The sequence below is a fragment of the Cryptomeria japonica genome, chromosome 7 (genome assembly GCF_030272615.1).
Source record: "Cryptomeria japonica chromosome 7, Sugi_1.0, whole genome shotgun sequence".
Taxonomy (NCBI): domain Eukaryota; kingdom Viridiplantae; phylum Streptophyta; class Pinopsida; order Cupressales; family Cupressaceae; genus Cryptomeria; species Cryptomeria japonica.
The window spans coordinates 168919986-168932602 of record NC_081411.1 but is presented as its reverse complement, the minus strand read 5'-3'; the positions used below and the strand labels follow the sequence as shown (position 1 = coordinate 168932602).

Below are 12617 nucleotides of genomic sequence, written 5' to 3'. Positions count from 1 at the left end.
ATCTCATTTCAACAGATCTTTTTGCACACTCAAAATGTAAGGGGTTGTCATACCCCTAAAAAAAACCTGAAACGTACTTGAATACTTATGCAAATCTAATTTGTAAACAAATAATTAAGTTTATTTAGACAACAAATTTATGAACCTAAAACTTGTGAAATTGCCATCGAGATTGAATTTCAGTTTACATAACAAAGAGCCAACCTTATTGGCTTCTTGATGCATCATTTCAATTTGATTTTCCCTCTCAATAACCATATGTAATACACTCCAAAATAGTCAATAAAACTAATCTAAAACAACAAATATGATGGATTTGAACACCAAAACTATACACAAGCTCATAGAAATTGTCAATAAAATTGGGAATAAGTTTGCAAAATAATAAGCCAAGTCTATTGGCTTCTAACCTCCATATTAAAATTAGATATAAATGCAATCCAAGGCCTAAAAAATGGATTCCTACAAAAGAAAATGATCTTATGTACTGATATTGTTCCTTCTAACAACAAATTGATGAAACAAAACTTTAGGATTCGTAATTATAAATTCATACAACCTTACAATATAATAGGGTGACCTTGTTGGCTTAATAATACACCTTCCCAATCCTATATTAGTCTAATATTGACCTGCAACAATGATTTGATATTGATATTAAAAAATGGTGAGTTACAACATCATATCACCTTCAAGCATGACCTTCTTCTTTTCCCTTTGTTTTCCTCAAATTTTCACATGCAACAATGAATCATGAAATTGAAATTCAACAAGTACATACACCAAAAATTGCATTTAATTTAATTTGGGACCCATAAATTGTATGCCCAAATCAAATTCCCACTCATTTGCATTTAAATTTCATTTGCAAGCTCCATTAAGGTCTCTTTCACTTCCTCTTACAATATGCTAAGTTTAGTCACCCATGTAACACTACTTTCACTCCCACTTGACCTCTATAATTAGAAACCCCGAATTACTCCTTTGGTAAGCCCAAATTCAAATTACATATTGTCTTGGGTAGAATGTAAAGTGAGGTGTTCTATATTTATTGTTTCTTTTGGTTTAGTTGTATTGTAAATATGTAGATAAAGACTAATAGTGAGAGGTCAAATCTAGAAACTAAAATGGTAATGACAAAGGTCAATTGGGATCAAGAGCTTAGTGGTTTTAGGTGATATGAAAAATGGTAATATTGCAGTTTTAGTTTGCTAGTCCTTGTCCTTTGTGGATATTTATTTACATGCATAATCTGAACTCCCAAGATGAGAATGAGGCTCATGAGATCCATAGCCTACGAAATCACTAAACATCTGACAAAAATATGCCATCTCTAGTGCATTGCCAAAAAGGGAAGTATATTTTTGTTAGTTGCATAGATGTTGCCCATATCCTAGGGGTTTGATTTTTCATTACTACGTCAAAAGTGTAGTAAGATTAATCTACTCCAATAAAACTTCACCTTTTTAGCTTTCTTATTGTTCATAGTCTTTGATAATTCATCAAAATAATTATCTTGTGAACCATCTTACTATTATAGATCTATGATTTCATAACCAATCAATATATTCATCATTTCAAGAGGCTTGTGAAGCTGAATGTGCAATCAAATGGAGAGTTGATATGGAAGAGGAGATGGAAGATTTGCATAAGAACAAGACATGAGAGCTTGTGCCATTACCTATGGGGAGAAAAGCTATTCAGAGCAAGTCGGTCTTCAAGTTGAAGGGATATAAAAATAATTTGGAGAGATATAAATCTTGGTTGGTGGCCAAGGGGTATGCACATAAATTGGGTATTGATTTTGATGAATTTTTTCACCTATTGTGCAGTTGAGTACAATTAGAGTTGTTTTAGCTCTTGTTACTAGTCTTGAATTGGAGTTAGAACAGTTAGATTTTAAAACAACCTTCTTGAATGGTGATCTCTTTGAGGAGATTTATATGTAGCAGCGAAAAGGTTATAAGGAAAAAGGCAAAAAAAATCATGTTTGTAGGTTGAGAAAATCACTGAATGGTTTGAAACATGCACCATGGTGTTGGTACAAGTGGTTCGATTCCTTCATGATGACTTTGGGCTTTAGTAGATGTGAGGCTGATAATTGTGCCTATGATCAAAGGTATGATGATGGATGTTTTATTATTCTACTACTCTATGTTGATGATATGTTGGTAGTAGGTCCCAACATGTATAAAATCATTCATTTGAAAACTCATCTTTCTAGGGAGTTTGAGATGAAGGACTTAGGTAGTGCAAATCAGATTCTTGGAATGAGGATACATAGAGACATAAATAACTAGAAATTATGGTTGTCACAAAAAACTTATGTGGAGAAAGTTTTGCAGCACTTGAATATGTAGAATGCACAACTAGTTATTACTCCATTTCCTATTTATATTAAGTTCTCTTATAAATAGTGCTCTAGCATAGAAGTAGAGAAGACATAGATGTCTCATGTATCATACTCATTAGTAGTAGGAAGTCTTATGTTCACCATGGTGTGCACCAGACTAGACATTGCACAAGCAATAGAGGTTGTCAATAGGTACATGGCGAATCCTAACATTGATCATTGAACAACTATGAAGTGGATTCTCATATACTTGAGAGACATTTTAGATGCTACTATTTGTTACACTGGGAGTACTCTTCAAGTTAATGGGTATGTGGATGCAAATTTTGGTGGACACAGAGATAAGAGAAAGTCTACAACAGGTTATGATTTCTCCTTAGTTGGAGGTGGTGTTAGTTGGGTGTGAAAGTTGCACACAATGGTGGCATTGTCCATTACTGAGGAATAATATATGACAGTAGCACAAGATAGCAAGGAGGCAATCTGGCTTCATAGACTTTTGGGTGAATTGCAAGTGAAGCAAGATAACATGGTACTGCATTGTGACAGTCAAAGTGTTTTACATTTAGCATGTAACTCGACATACCATTCCGAAACAAAGCATATTGACATTCAATATCACTTTGTTCATGAAGTGGTGGAACGAGGACAAATCTCTTTGGCCAAGATTCACAATAATGTAAACCTTGTAGATGTTATGATGAAACTTATTAGTAGAGAGAAGTTCATTTGGTGTAGAACTTCTCTTGGTCTGTAGATTATGTGATGATAGGCGGTATTGGCAATGATCTTTCAGTAGAGGAATTATTCAGAGTTTGAAATTTGACTTCAAGAGGAAGAATGTTGGAATGTGAAGTCCAAATTGGGCTCTTAGCTTGTAGTGGTTGAGTCATCATGGATTCCCATCTAGCAGTGGTTGAGTCATCATCGCCTTCAAGTAGGACTCTACAACTTGGTTGTTTTAGGTTGCTCAAAGTCATGTTTTGATGTACAATTTTTTAAGATTATTGTAACTCTATAATTCCTGAGAATCAATATGAAAGATAATTTGCTCGTGGTTTTTACTGGTATATTTTTACTAGATTTTACCACGTAAGTCTATGTATTATGTGCTATTGTTCTTCTTTGCAATTTATGCACTTGTTATTTTTTTTAGTCTTTACCATATGAAAGATGTATAGTGTTTACAGGATAATCAGATGAAAAATGTTATGCAAGACAAGCACTATCAATAGAGGTATGGAACCCTACATTGGGCCTTGAACCAACCCCTGCATGGGTATTGCTGATGTAGTATAAGAAAAATGAAATCATAAAAGCCAACCCCTGCTCAAATATAACTACAAAAAGTTACCATTGAAGAAATTATCTATGTATTTCATTTTGAACAATGGAACAGACACCCTTTTTGCTTCATCCAGACACAAAATCACAACTACATACATCAAGATAAACCATTCGACATACTATATAATCTACCAAAAAATCATTTGCACTTGATGGTGAAATGCATCAAGATTAGCATTCACTCCATTTAGTCTGAAGCCAACGTTTTGCATATAACTGCTAACATAATCTCTATATTGAAAATTGCAATCATTTAAAATAATATATTTAAATAAATCACACGTGATTGTTTGATTTCTCACATAAATTTAATTGAACAAAGCCCATACAAACTGCAAACTCAGACAAGAACTTGATTTGCTTGTAGAATGTATTGATGTTTCTATTTGCAAGTCTTAAATAGAGTTATTTCTAAATTTATTCTGATTGCCATGACATATCAAATTAAAATGTTATAACAAGAGAAGCTCAAGGTCCAGCCATACGCAACTGTTTAGAATAAAAGACAAAGGCTAGAAAAACTTCATAAATAGAAAAAATGTGTAGCAGACAGCTTGTTGGCTAGAGAAGCAGATGGTATTTGTCTAGACTTAAGTTTTTCAGCCTTGAATGCATTAAAATCAATGGTGGGAAATAGTCATTTTATAAAGGAAAACTTCTAAACTAGAGGTACAATACAGTAATTGATAAAGAGTGAAGGGATGAGGCATAGAAAAAAATAGAGATAAGAGAAACTTGCTGCAAATATTCATATATTCAAATATATTTAAACATATTAAAACATATAAGTCTGTTCTACAAAACAGAGCTGTTGCTTTTTAAATTTCATAGACACTCCACAGAACAATGCCTTGCTCTGGATATTACCCTATTGTTATTGTAGCAAAACTTCTATTTTGTTTTCACATAAATTTATATTTCAAAACTTGTCCTGTTTGCAGACATATGTAAGTGATGAAGAGGGCAACAGACGACTGGAGAAGAAAGTACCAATCAAAGAGCCAAAAAGAGATGAACCCCAGCTGAGCCTCTTGTGGGGAAAAATGATAAAATTCTGGCATTTAGAAGCTTCTTCATATCCTAGCAAAGAGCTGAAAAGAGATGAACAAAATCTGACATTTATAGCAATGCACATATTCTAGTAATCACTTAATCGGTCATGACCAGAGTCAAAACATGCAACTTTTTGAAGCTCCCTAAAAAGGAGAATATAGCCCCTTTCTACTCTTCACGAGTTGTTGTTTATCTTCAATGTAAAAATTAAAAGTTATTTAAAATTATGTTAAAAAAAATAAAAAAATAAATACAATAAAATATATATCTTGCAATAAAGAAAATTATTTAAAAATAAAATAATTGTTAATTTGTTTTTACATATTTATGTTATTACAATGTACACTACTACTATTATAATTATATCTTTCCACATAATAAACTATTATTCATTAAAATATAACATAAAATTTAAAATATACAAAATTAAAATTTTGTTAAATAGAATTGTAAAATTAACATTATCCTAATTAAAAATAAAGATAACATTAATGAGAATTGAAATTCACGCATTATAGGATTCACTGGCTTCAATCAAGTAAAAAGAGGTAAGAAAAATTTCTTTATTTACACATAAGTTGGTTTTGGTAATATACTTTGAATTTGTACTATTGATTTGATATTTCATACATTTTTAGAAATTTCACCTTTTGCAAGTAATGTTTGCACTTAATACATTAGGTTTCTTCCTTCGATAAACATTTAGCAGTGTTTTCTTTGCAGATTGGGGGCCTAAAGTTGATGTTGTAGTTTTTATGTTTTCTAATCTTTCTTCAGATTACACACATTCAAAGTCACTTGTGAAATAAACAATATAACGAAAGGAATCATATGATGTATAAAGATTATTAATATACCATTGCAAAGTTATTAAAACTAATAGATATCATTTCCCTGAAGATAACTGAGGTAGCTCACCCAAAACATTGAACTTAAGTAGCTCTAATGTTAAAACACACTAGTTTATTTTGGAGATTGTCTACAATGTATTTTATGCATGCCCCCTTCGTATTGTATACAAATATTTCATTTCTCTGTTGTGATTGTTGTTATGCATCTAGTTTGGTTGATTCTTCAGTCCTTGGTTCATAGCTCTTATTGCATGCACTTGGTGTTGTGATTTTTTTATGTATAATGCACTTTGGAATCTCCATTGGTGATTACTATCACATGTTAATTATTAATGTTGTTGATAATTCTAGTAAATAAGATTTTGAAGTTGAGAAGACTCATATGACTTGCCATCAAATTGTTAGATCCCAAAGCAAAATCAATAATTTGGTCAATGCCTCAATGGCAGTTAAGAGATCTATGAGTTACCTAAGACCAAAAGGATGTCACTCATAGACCTTCCTTGTGATTTATAAAAATCTTTCATGTCTTTCTTCCCTCAATATTTTCTATTATGATCTAAAACTTGATTAAGATAGATTTTTTTGAGAGACATTTAAAACCAAGTTTCTCATCAGAGTTGACTAGTAACTTTTCTATGGAGGATTCAGGTCGAACTGAACTGTAAATTACCACAGATCAAAAAGGAAGAAATGGATAGATAACTTAACTAGAAGTACAAGCAACCCGAAGTACAAGCAACCCCATCACATTCATTACCTAGTTCAGACAAGAAGAATTCCATATAGGTCACTTCACAATGAATGTATTATATGGCACTAATAGGAAACACACAAGAGCATTTGAGGCATACAAACACGCATCTCAATAAAAGCCATTAAACTATTTAGGCAAAGGTAATTCAAATAACTAGATCTTCTATATTAATGAGATCTGTATTACAATATTCCCAATAACAATTACAACATCAAATCCTCAATTTTGGATAGAAAAAATGTGTAGCAGATAGCTTGTTGGTTGGAGAACTAGGTGGTATTTGTCTAGATTTAAGTTTTAGCCTTGAATGCATTAAAATCAATGGTGAGAAATAGTCGATTTATAAAGGAAGACTTCTAAACTAGAGGTACAGTTTAGTAATTGATAAAGAAACCTCCAAGAAGATTTTTCATTTTTGCACTACCAAGCATTGGGAAATCAAATCCCAGCTGAGCCTCTTGATCCTGACATTCAGAAGCTTTTTTACATCCTAGCAAAGAGCTCAAAATAGATTAACAAAATCTGACATTTAGAGCCTTTCTACATATTCTATTAATCACCCAATTGCGCACGACCAGAGTCAAAATATGCAACTTTTTGAAGCTTCCTGAAAAGCAGAATATAGCCCCTTTTTACTCTTGATGAAGTGTTGTTTATCTTAGGACTTATCAATTCCAATAAAAGGTCCATCCTCCATAGTTATCATGCAAAGCCACCATACCAGTCAAACAATAGTAATTAGAATTGTATGGACTTATCGTTACATCAATAAATATGGCTATAAAAACTGAAATGATGTTAAATTTCTTGAAGAAGGCAGGGCCATCCTTCCCTGAGATTGATGGCATTGGTAGTATTTGTGGTTCTGGCTTACACATTGAATCAAAAGATAGAAAACTTACCTGAAAAGTATATCTGTTCCATCGTGTAACGTGTAAGAATTCGACACCAAGAGGTAGACCAGCTACTGGGAATGAACAATATTTATGACTTTCTCATTAGTGCTTATGTGATTATATGATGATTATACCCATTACCATAGCCCTACATGCCCAATTCTTTATTAGAAAATTATTTAAATCGGCTCATTACAATGATAATATACTGAAATATAGAGAGTAAAAATTCTACAAGATATAGGGCATAAATGAGAAGAAATTTACATGCTATCTCATAGCCAAAGAAAAGAAAATCTAGTTCAGAGCGGTAGTGAAATAAAAGGGATAAAGGAGTGTGAAACCAGTGCCTAGTTGGTCTATCATCACTTGGAGATGTCGTCTTCCCCCTTCACTTTTGGCAGCACCTCCTGTTTGTGCCGCTAACACAAATCTAAACCTGCTAAAGAGAGCAGTAAACATGATAATGTAGGGAAGCAGTAGACAGTCGAGGGAATTGGAGTGAACAAGGCTGAAATGACAAGATCCTGATAAGGATTAACCTCTTTTGATCTTCCCTTTGGTCGATGCCCTAAGGGTTTGCCGCCACCTGAATGTGCACTCATGACTACATAGCACTCATGACTACATAGAGGAGGTTTAAGATAATTTTTGAGACAATTTTTTAGTAAGCTATTTTAACTTGAGATCCAAAAACTTGTGTATTGTCTTAAGTATTGTCTTTAAGCATATGTCTCAAGTTATTGCTTAAAAAATTGTCTTTATAAAGCTAATATGGAACAGAAACATTTTTGTCTCTTTAGAGACAATTTCACTTTTGTCTGTTTCGATACAATAGCTGGGATTAAAGACATATTGTCTCCATCAGAAAAATTTGTAGGCACAATATATCTTTAATCCCAACTAATGTGTTGAAACAGACAAAAGTGAAATTGTCTGTAAAGAGACAAAAATACTTCTGTTTCATATTATCTTTATAAAGATATTTTTTTAAGACAATAATTTGAGACACTTGCTTAAAAACAATACTTAAGACAATACAAAAGATTTTTTGTCTCAAGTTTAGACAATTTACTCAAAAATTATCTAAAAAATTCTCTTAAACACCCTTCTGTGTAATATTTCTGATCTTGTAGGCAATTGAACAAGCCTTCACTCCAAAGTTGATATTTATCTTCCTCAACCGCCTCAATCATATCATTTGCCAAGCAAAGAAAATAAATGTTTTCCCTATCCACAAACCTGATCAGCATATCATTTTCAAGTCAACCTGAATCTGAATCAAACTAAACATTTAGAAAACAAAAAACTAAAATGATCCAAGAAAATTCTTCATTACATAACAGATCATAAGCTAATATTTAAAATACCTCAAGTTTTACCCTCTCACAGTCTCAGTGAACACACCATTTTCCACTAGAACCCACACAAAAACCAACTTCACACTAATTTAGTGTCTAAGATGGCACAACCTTATCAAACTTCAACAAATCTCCCCTACATTGTCGTGAAGCTTCAACCAAACTGTCTTATAAACCTTCCAGCAATCTCATTATGATATAAATAGAGATATACAGACTAGAGTAAAACAGTCCAAAAATTGTAAAATATCGAAAAGTATCATCTTCTTTCAGTGGCGCAGATTCATGCAGCAATGCAGTGAATACGGTTCTACAAATATAACCTCATTCACATGGCTGCTAAAAATAGATAAGAATATATTCACTGGTTCATGCGTAAGGGCAGAAGATATTTAAAAATCTTCTCACACCAAGTGCTGGCTGTACGTAACATCTTTTCTGCATGACCAGCTTTGTTTATGCGTCTCTGTTTTTACTGTAACCACCATCATTGTATCCGATAGTTTAGTTGTAGGAGGTCAGTTTGGGAAGGGACGATTCATGCAAGAACATATTTTTTCAATGACCAGAAAGATATTACGGATCTATTTTTTCACACCGAATGCTGGTTGTAGTGACATATTTAATTTGTAGATTATTTGTGTCTTGTCTTGAGTCGAATTTGTAGGTGTGGCTTTGAATTAAGTGCATATTTAAAACAATGTTGATTTTATTATGTCAAGAGATCTACAATGGTATAGAAATATCTGTAAACAAAAAATTGATTCTAAATAAATTTGACATGTAGATGCCAGTAAATGAATGCATGTTTCAGTTTTTCTATAAGTATTATTTTATTACTATGAAAAAAATAAAATCATTGTCACTTGTCTCTAAGTATATGAAACTCTTACATCTTTAATGAGAGTGAAATAGTGCATCATTATTCAGCTCCATGTCCTTCTTTACAACTAATAAACATGCAAGACAATTATGTGATGTTTACGTATATTTAAAAAAAATATAAGTACACTAGTTTCTAAACTTTTACATTCAAATTTAGTATGGGTCTAACACCCTATCCATTATGAATTATTTACCAAATTCATAAGAAAATATTTGATTTTACATGATTAAGTATTGCATAAAAGAACATACCATAATCATTTTAACACATCGAGTTTCAAGTTTGAATCTTAGCCATATATATTGAACATCATTGTAGATCATAGTTGGATGACATCAAAAGTTGCACAAGTAGAATACAATATGCATGTTACATTGTTTCTTAGTGTGTCTTCAACTTGTTCTAGTCCTTAAGCTGAATAAAGGGGATTGACTAAGGATAATAACTAGCATGCACAAAAAATTAATAATGATCTATTTAATATTATATCTCATTGTATTATATCATTTTATGTTATATGATTCAAGTTTGCAAATAAGATATAAATTAGATTATGAATACTATCGTACTAATGCACCAAGTTGCATTAATATGCAAATTTTAACTTAACTTTGTAAATGAAGTATCCTTTAGTTATAAATCAAAGTCAACTCATTTAGGTACAAGCAATCATGGCTATTCAGCCATAAGAAAGAAAGCATTACCTAGGCATTTTATCTTTAACCACAAACCAAGTAGTCTCTCACTCATCCTCTCATTGGAAGTGACCTAGGTCATAAATGAGAGTGATACATAGGAACATCTATAGAACCATATTTGAGAGTCAGGTATAATATAAAAAAGTGGATGCCTCTATATGTAACTAATCATGAAATCCTCCTAGATCCCCTCTAGCTTACATGGAATTTGATTATGATAGACCTTGTTCTAGAGTGAATTGAGAATTTATATAACTATAACAGAACGTTTGCCTAAGAATTGAATTAATAGTCGTAAAGTGCAGATCATCTGTTCACATCAATAAGTTACCTTTTTCTTGAATCTTCTTGATGACTAAATATTTAGAGAAATGAAATGTAAAACAAACTATAAATGATTATTTAACTATCAAACTCTTGACATACCCATTGCCTGTGAGTTTGTCCCACTAATTATCTACTATACTAGAAAAATAATTATAAGTATAAATTGACATCAGTATATTAATTACCAAGTTAAAAATATCGTTATATACGCTACCCTTAGATGATCTTGCTTTCCTTCAGTACAAAATATAATCATTAATAAAAATGTATAGATTACCATTGTCACCAATCACCTAGTACCCCTCACCCTAAATTGGTTTTTATCAATAATACAAGTATAAGAATAGCCATCATTTTCAATCTCTTGGTATGTGTTTTCCCTTAAGTTGGTTCTATTTCTAATATCGTAGTCATAAATTAATAAAGGAAGCGAATCTTGCAACCCACTTCTGAACATTACGTTTAAAAATTCTTGGTGGTCTGCAGCCAATACTTAATGAATCGTCTAAAATGAGGAATGGCTTGGAAAGTGCGCTCCTGATCATTCAAATTGACAAAGCAAACTCAAATCAGTTATAAACAAGTGATACTAATCATGCCAACCTCAGTCTAATCTGCCAGGTCCACACCATATAATATCAAACTCTTTGGTGGTGAATCTAATAACAAAAACAAGGTTACGAATATTTAATTTCTACTCTAGTGTTGAGTACCAAACTGTTTATAAGAGTGTTCACGTTGCCCACTAGATCACCTAAGAACATAAAATATAATGGTTTCCAACTCCTCCGTTTCATTCTTATGTGCCTACTCTCTGTCTTGCCAAGAGATAGTGTAATCATTCATCTTCCCTACCGTATATATCAAGATTCTACAACATCATTTAAGTCCTATTGCAACTTTAACACCGCTCTTGCTCTTCAATGTTTAGAACAGTTATACAAAATCCACATGTTAGAAACTTGTAGGTTGCAAAACACAAAAAAAGTCACATGAATCTGATGATTTGTACAAAATATGAAATACAAGTTCACTACCGATTTTGTTGGTTCCACAACCTTTGGCCAGCACCCTCCCTGTCTGTGATGGAATGAGAACTTAAGGGCAATTAAGTTGTCACACCCTACGTAGACATGTACGCAAAATGTGGAAGCTTCGAGAAGGCCTTTCATCGGCTAAATATAATGCCTCCAAGAAATGTGGCCTCATGACTACCTTTATTGCAGGATGTGCACAGAATGGTTTGATTGAAAAGCTTTAGAAACTCTCAATAAAATGCAATTGGTAATAGAGCCATGATTGTAGGATATGAGCGAAGTAGATTTGTTGAAAAGGCACTTGGTAGGCGTAAAGACAGATCCTACGCCCCCTCTCCAATGTCTCTTTGTCTGCGCAGCATGGAATACGGTACACCGCAAATGTATTTGTTAAAAAAGCTTAAGAAAGCTTCAAGCAAATGCATAAAGGCAAGTGTAAAGCCAAATTCTTTTCCAGTGTCCTCCCAACGCGTGTAAAAAATGGGCTGTGTTGTTTGACAGGCTGCCTTAAGTAGATGTGATCTCATGGAATGCGATGATTGCAAGATTAGGAAGGAGATGGATTTTATGAAAAGGCTTTCGAAAAACATTTCAGAAAATAAGGGGAAGCGTACTATATGTATCTAGAATTTCTAAAGGGTATATTGGATTTGGATTTTTTTTTGGTTATTTTTGTATGTGACTTAACTTCTTATTTATAATTAAGTTTTTGGCTTCTGGATGGTAGCGATGAATATTGTGAGATCAATTATGCACACAAAGGTCAAAAAGTACACATTTCAAAGTGTCGTTTGATACCTACTTGAAAATGTTCCAATAACTGTCCACTCAAAAGTACCAGTCCTTGAAGACAAATGTCCCTGTAGTTGTGGACAAATGTCAAAGTAGTGGTGCACAATGTGTCAATTATGGATCAAAAAGGGTCAAAAAGCTAAACAAAGAATGTCTATTGGTACATATGGGACTTATTAAAGAGCTTTTCATTATCATTTTTCTTTCTCCTTTAAAATTAGTAATTGGAGGATTAGGTCCACAAGGAATGATTGGTTAT

General features: G+C 32.6%; 1 long non-coding RNA gene across 1 annotated transcript; it reads right to left on the bottom strand.

Moving 5' to 3' along the window:
- Positions 1-6505: 6505 nt before the first annotated feature.
- Positions 6506-8247, bottom strand: LOC131068781 (uncharacterized). The gene is made up of 2 exons (XR_009358506.1): positions 7800-8247; positions 6506-7696 (listed from the first exon to the last, which is right to left on the bottom strand). It is a non-coding gene; the product is annotated as an uncharacterized LOC131068781 (long non-coding RNA).
- Between the last annotated feature and the right edge of the window lie 4370 nt (positions 8248-12617).